Source organism: Monodelphis domestica, chromosome 3 (genome assembly GCF_027887165.1).
Source record: "Monodelphis domestica isolate mMonDom1 chromosome 3, mMonDom1.pri, whole genome shotgun sequence".
Lineage (NCBI taxonomy): Eukaryota > Metazoa > Chordata > Mammalia > Didelphimorphia > Didelphidae > Monodelphis > Monodelphis domestica.
The window spans coordinates 304960526-304967595 of record NC_077229.1 but is presented as its reverse complement, the minus strand read 5'-3'; positions in this window follow the sequence as shown (position 1 = coordinate 304967595).

Sequence of the window (7070 nt, the reverse complement as noted above, 5' to 3'; positions counted from 1 at the left end):
ATGGGTATTATAATACCATACCCACCTACTAAGTTGTTGTAAGAAAAGTGCTTCCTAGAATTTAAAATGGTATAAATATGAGTTATTATTTACGAGAATGTTCCAAACAGCAGTATTCTGTTTTTTGTTTTGTTTTGTTTTTTTGAGATAACATGACAATGTATAAACAGCTTAACCAAAAGAACATTATCAATATGGACTTTTAGGTCATCTAGGTAATTATCAATATTGGTAATAAAATTGTTAAATAATAACTAGCATATATATATATATAACATATAGAAGTTATGGAAAGATTTGAAAAGCACTTCATACATCTTAACTCATTTGATTCTCATAACAGATCTATAGAGGAGATATTATCACTATTTTGCAGATGAGGAAACTGAGGCTTAGAGAGATAAAGTGACACAACTACTAAGTGTCATAGGCAAACAGAGGTCTTCTTATTTCCAAGTCCCATACTCTTGTCAGAATCCTAGGAAATTCCATGAGAAACATTCCTCCATCAGCCTCTTTGGGTCAACTTATTCAGTGGATCCTGAGTCATTTATTCTACAATTTTTTATGTCTATAAAGATAGCACAAGAAATTATGCCAATGCTTTGCTGAAATCTAGATAAATGATATCTATAGACTTTCCCTTATCTATTAGTCTAGCAGCCCTATCAAAAAAGGAAATGAGGTTAGTCTGACTTGACTTGATCTTGATGAAGCTATACATGCTGACTCTTAGTGATAACTGTTTCCCTTTCTACATGTTCCTAGACTATCATTGTAATACATTCTATAATGTTTCTGGGAATCAGAAGCAAGTTTCCTAGCCTAATGTCTATAGATGTAACTTTTTCTTTTGTTGAAAACCATGATAACAGTTGTCCTCCTGTTTGCCATGACTTTTAAAGGATCACTGACAATGACAACAATCACAATTATTAATTATTTCAGTGCTCTGGATGCATTTTTCTTGGTCCTGGCAACTTAAACCCATGAAGAATCTCTATTAATCATTTTTGTCCTGACCTTTCCAGCCCCAAAATCATTCACCATGTTAGAAAAAAATAAAAGCAATATCAGAGTTGAAAAGTTTGGTCTTTTCTCTATATGCCATCTTTGTCCCATCTCCTTGAGCAGGAATACAGTGGAGGACCAATTTATTTGATCCCCCACTTGTTTTCTCTAAATAGATGAAATGCTTTTTTTGTTGTCCTTTGCATTTCTCACTAACTTCTACTCATGTGATCATGAACACACCTGGCATTTTTTTTAATGAAACTTGCACATTTCCACAAGACTTTCCACATTTACATGAAGTGCTTTAGAAAAGTTCCTATTTTTATCTCATTGGAATGGTTTCTCATAGACTTTAGAATTTCATTCTCATGGGTTTCCATGTTTCCTAGGGTGATTTACCTTGTAGAATTTAGGATAAAGGATCTTTCTAAATCTTTCCCTGGACTTTTTGAAACTTGCTTTTCACAAATCTGGAGTGCATTTCAAAGTATACTCACTCAGCTTTCCTTTTCTTCTCTATCATATATTTGGAGATAGAGTAGCCACTTCCTCTAAAGGTTCTATTTTTTTCATCATCATCCAACTTCTCAAAGGTGGCAAAAAAAAAGTAAAGTCCAGAATATTAATTTGTGGTGTCATTTTCACCAACTTTTGAAGGATAAAAGGCTCATTAAGAAAATCAACATGTAAAATTAGCTACTTTGTTCTGGGGGAAAAAAATTCCAAGAGATGTCCACAAAATTGAAGTTAATCATTATTATGCTACCATGTTTCTATACCAGGCTTGTGGTTTAGTACCCAGACTCTTCATCTATTTCTTCCTTTTGTTCAAATACTCTCTAGTATACTTTCATAATGCCACCTTCTGTTGATCTTTAACTGAATAGACTCATCATACTTTTTTTACTCTCCGTTTTTGGATTTCCTGACATGAACATTTTTATTAATATTTATTGTCATTTTCCCTGTCACTGTCTACTTCTCCTCCTCCACTAAAATGTTCACCTCTTCTTCAGGGAACAAAAATCTAGTCATTATTATCATTTCTGCTTCAAAGAACATGACAATCTACTGCTCTGTGACTTCACTTACAATTCCCATGACTGACAAGACTGGTTTTTTTCTTTGACCACTAATTTCTAATGGGTGGGGCAGCTCGGTGATGCAATAAATATGGTATCTGGAGTCAGGAAGACCTGAATTAAAATCTGGCCTCAGATACTCACTAGATGTGTGATCCAGAATAAGTCACCTATCCCTATTTTACCTCAGTTTCCTCATTTCTAAAATGAGCTGGAGAAGGAAATGGCAAACCACTCCAGTATCTTTGCCAAGAAAACCCCAAATGAGGTCACAAAGAGTCACATACAACTGACTGAACCAAATTGAAGTCCAATGGGTGGTATCAGCCTGATAGAATGTTAGTTCTTTAAGTGAAGGGACCAGATCATTTTTGTATTGGCATCCTCGGTATATTGCCTGGAACCTAGTAGATGCTTAATAAGTTCTGTTTCAATCAATCAATAAACATTTCTGGATTATCAATGATGGTTGACATACATATGAAAGTTCTCATGTGAATGTATAAATAATTTTTGTGTATAAAGAATCAAGAATACATGTCCTAGCAGAGTTTGAAAATACTGATTTAAATTCCCTTTTAATATAGTTAACGAATATGATAAATGAGCAGTCTTTCACTGAGCACCAATATGTCTCTGGGATACTAGATACTGTCATATACAAAAACAACAACAAGCATATGACATAATACTTGTCCTCTAGGACCCTTAAATCCAATCAGGGAGACAATAATACCAATATAAAACAAAGAATAAAGATGATCAAGTACCATTTGATATGTTACACATAAGTACTCAAAAAGGAAATCGATCAGAGTGGAAACCAGCAGTTGGGAAACATCTAGAGTGTAGCTTGAAATGTACTTTAAAGGATTTCTTGGATTTGGAGAGACAGAGCAAAGGGGGAAGTTGTAAAATGATGGGGAAAAGCATAGGTAAATCCAGAGACATGGAAATTAGTATTTCATGGAAGTTAATGAGGAAACTAATCTACTAGAGAAAAGTTTATATGTTTTAGATTAGAACTACAGCTTTAGATCTGGAAGAGACCTCAAGGGCAAGCAATCCAGCCTTCTCATTTTATAGATGAAGAGGTTAAGTGATTTGTTCAAGGTCACACAGGAATCATGACAGCTGTGGTCTGGTTATTGAAGACATCTGTTGTGGAAGTAAATATACTAAATATTGCCCTTAAATCATTCCTCCAAAAAAGTATGGCAACCATCATCAAAACTTAATTTGGAGTTTAAAGGTTGTGGCCATAGACATTATTAGTAGAGTATGAAACATCCAAAAAGTTCACTGGCCCCTCTCAGGTGCTTTGCTGAAAGACCAGCTCAGAGACAGGTGAAATGCTTCTCTATATCCTCAACCAATCTTTACTGAAAATCTTTCCCCTATTATGCCTAAACAAGCCTCTTTTTATGAACTGTCCAATGACCTACAAGCGCCATGTTTCATTCCAAAATTAGACCTCATTTTAACTTGGGGGAATGACCTGAGTCAGGCCTAGCCCTAAATAGCTTTAAAAGCTAAGCAGAGACTATTTAGCCTTTGATGTTACAGAGCAAACACTAGAAAATCATTGTGGGCTTTTAAATAGGATAACACATGATGAAAGCAATGTTTGTCAAAGATTAATCAAATTGGTGATCTGTGCAAGATGAATTGTCGACAATCAAAATAAACTGGATATGAGGTGATGTGAACCAGGATCACAGTAGTGACATTTGGAAGGGAGGAAAAGGAACAAATCCAGAGATACTATAATAAACACATTCGAATTTTTGTAGACTCTGCAATATTTTTCAGAGTTAAAAATTGAAGCTTAGAGTTCAAGTTTATAACTATTTCAATATAACTGATTCCCTTGCTAATATTAAATCTTTTATTTTATACATTTAAAAGTATTAATTATTCTGAGAAAGGAGCGACAGGTTGCAACAGCCTGCCAAATGAGAACATGACATAAATATGGTTAAGACCACTTCTTCCAGTTTCTCTCATTTCACAATTGAAGAAACTGAGTCATTAAGATTTTATGTAATCTCTGAATCTGACTAGAGTCTCAAGTTCTGAAATAAAAATGCACAAATACAATGGTGCACATACATATCTTTTATCTCTTCATTCTGATAGTCCCCTTACCTCTTTCCATCCAGTCATTTGGTCTCATTAGACCCTCCCTGGACATTATAGCCATGGTGTCAGGCCTCCTATTTGGTATTCTCATTTCAAAGCTCCTTCCTAAGCTCCTTCCTGTTTAATTGGTGTGTTCTTCCTTTTTGTGTGGTCTAGCGTCAGTCCTTCTAAAACTGTGACTTCACTTAGAAGGACTGTTCCAGTTTTCAAAGACCTTATGGTGCAACACCAGCCAAACTAGTAACTTTTCATTGTCACAATTCAAATTCATGCAGTCTTTTCATTTTAGTAGTAATGGCTTGGCCATCTCCAAGTCTTCTCTCCCTAGTAGGACCTGGTGAAGGGGGTCTCTTTTCCTCATACTTTACACTAAACTTTTTTTTTTGTCTTTTTAACTTTAAGACTTAGAAGGGAGAAAAAGCTTCCTGTTCCCTGAATCCCTGCAAGGGGAGGAGGAAATTCCTAACCCAATTCAAACTAGGAAGGGCAAGGAAGATCAGGTTAAGGCATGCAGTTTTAGCCTGAGGTACAAGGGAGGGAATTATCCTTGTCATTTCTAACCTCCCCCCCCACCCCATCTTTCTCTGCTCCTGCTCCATTGTTTCTCTTTTTGCTTACTTAAGCTTTTAGAGCTTGCAAGACTGTTGAATGCATGGCCACCTTTTGCTGTTCTGACTCTAAATGACCCTGTGGAACATTGCATGCCAATTCTGGCCATGGAATTTTCTTGGCAAAGCTACTGGAAAGGTCTTCCATTTCCTTTCCTATTGGATTAAAGTAAACAGAGGTTAGATGACTTGCCCAGGGTCACACAGTATATATATATGGATGGAGTTCAAATCCAGCCTCATATATATATATATATATGAGGCTGGAGTTCAAATCCAGCCTTCTTGATCTTCTTGATCTTCTTGATCTTCTTCTTGATCTCAGGGTCAGCACTCTATCCACTGAGCCCCCTAGTTACCTAGTTTACTTTTCTATAAGTAACTGCTATTTCTCACTTCATAACCATGGCTTTTTCTACTGTACTTCACTGTAGTCTGACATTCATTCCCCAACCTGCCCTATCATGTGAAATTTGTTTTTTTAGAAATATCAGAAATCATTAAAAAAAAATTGATCAACTTTTTGTTTGGTTAACAAGGTAGCTGTGATGATGCAGTAACTGACTCATCTTTGCTAACTTTCTCTTTCCTTTTATTTCAATCATTTCTAAAGCTACTCCCTTAGCAGTCCTGTTATTTGAAAGTTCTTCTGAGAAAACCTAGTTTATACCTCAGGAAAAAAAGGCCAAGTGATATAGATGAATAAGTCATACTTCCTCTTCAATTTTCTTTTTATTCAGCTTTTATGGGATTTTGCATTTACTATGGCCAAATCTTCTGTGATTGTTAGCCTTTAGAGAATTCCCAGAACAGATGGGAGATTCTGATTTTTGAGAGAATGGGCACATTTCATTTCAGGGCAATCTAAGCCTCAATGTATTAGAAACAAAAACATTGTTTTTGTAATATAATTGTAATGTAATATTACATGTAATAATAACTATTGAGACAACCTCTTTTCTTATAACTGATAGACACTTAGAATTTTCAAAGCTGCCCAGAAGACTAGAGCCATTAGTAAAAATTCATTTCAAACAAGGGCTGATCCAGAGTCATTCTGCCTTCATGAAGTATACTGTGATATAAGTGACCGTTCACATTTATTTATCATTTTGAGGGTAACAAAATACTCTACCATAACTTTCTAGGGAGGCAGGTAATATAAGAATTATTATGTATATTTTTCAGATGAAAAAACTATGATACAGAGTCTTAGCCTTAGTCAAACAGAAAAAAAAGTGTTAAATCTAGAATTTGCACTCAAATCTTTCTACCACATGAGAGAACCAAGTAAGCCCTCTTCTGGAACTTGGATACTTTCTAAACCAAGAATTCTTAATCTGGGGCCTATTATACTCAGATTTCAAGAGGTCCATGAACTTGGAGGACAACTAGGTGACACTGTAGGTAGAATGAAGGGCTTAGAGGCAGGAAGATTCATCTTCCTGAATTCAAATCTGGCCTCAGACACTAGCTTGTGTGACCCTGGGCACCTCACTAAATCTTGTTTGCCTCAATCTCTTCCTCTATAAAATGAGTTGGAGAAGGACATGGCACACCACTCCAGTGTTCCTACCAAGAAACCCAATGTGGTCATTGTTAAATTTATATTGGTTGGACTTAATATTTAATTGGTGGCCATCAGGGATTTAATTACTAAATCCCAAAATGAATTACTCAAGTAAATGGAATTAATGGAAGTTTATTTTTACAATAAAGGAAGATATTAAGGAAGAGAGAAAAGGAGAGAGAGAGAGAGAGAGAGAGAGAGAGAGAGAGAGAGAGAGAGAGAGAGAGAGAGAGAGAGAGAGAGAGAGAGAGAGAGAGAGAGAAAGCTCCGACTTCCTCCAAACCAGTTAGAAATGCTAAGGCACCAGTCAGGGGAAAGGAGTCTCAAGACAATGGGCCTTTCTCAGAGGTTCACAACTCTAGAAAGGGCAAGGAAGGAAGTCAGCCTTTTCACTCACCAGGGTGACCTCTAAAAAGAAAGCAGTCTGAGGTCTCCTGCACTAGGTCCTCCAGGAGTCCAGTTCCACAGCCAAGGGTCTTCACTCCAAGTCTGAGTGTCTTCCAGTCTCTCCTCAAGTGACTGTCTTCTCCCCAGCTCCAAGTGACTGCCTTCACTCCAAATCTGAGTGACTATCTTCCAGTCCAACTCGGAGTGACTGATTATAGTCCAAGCCTGAGTGACTGACGGATACTGTGTCTCTGTTTCCACTATTTA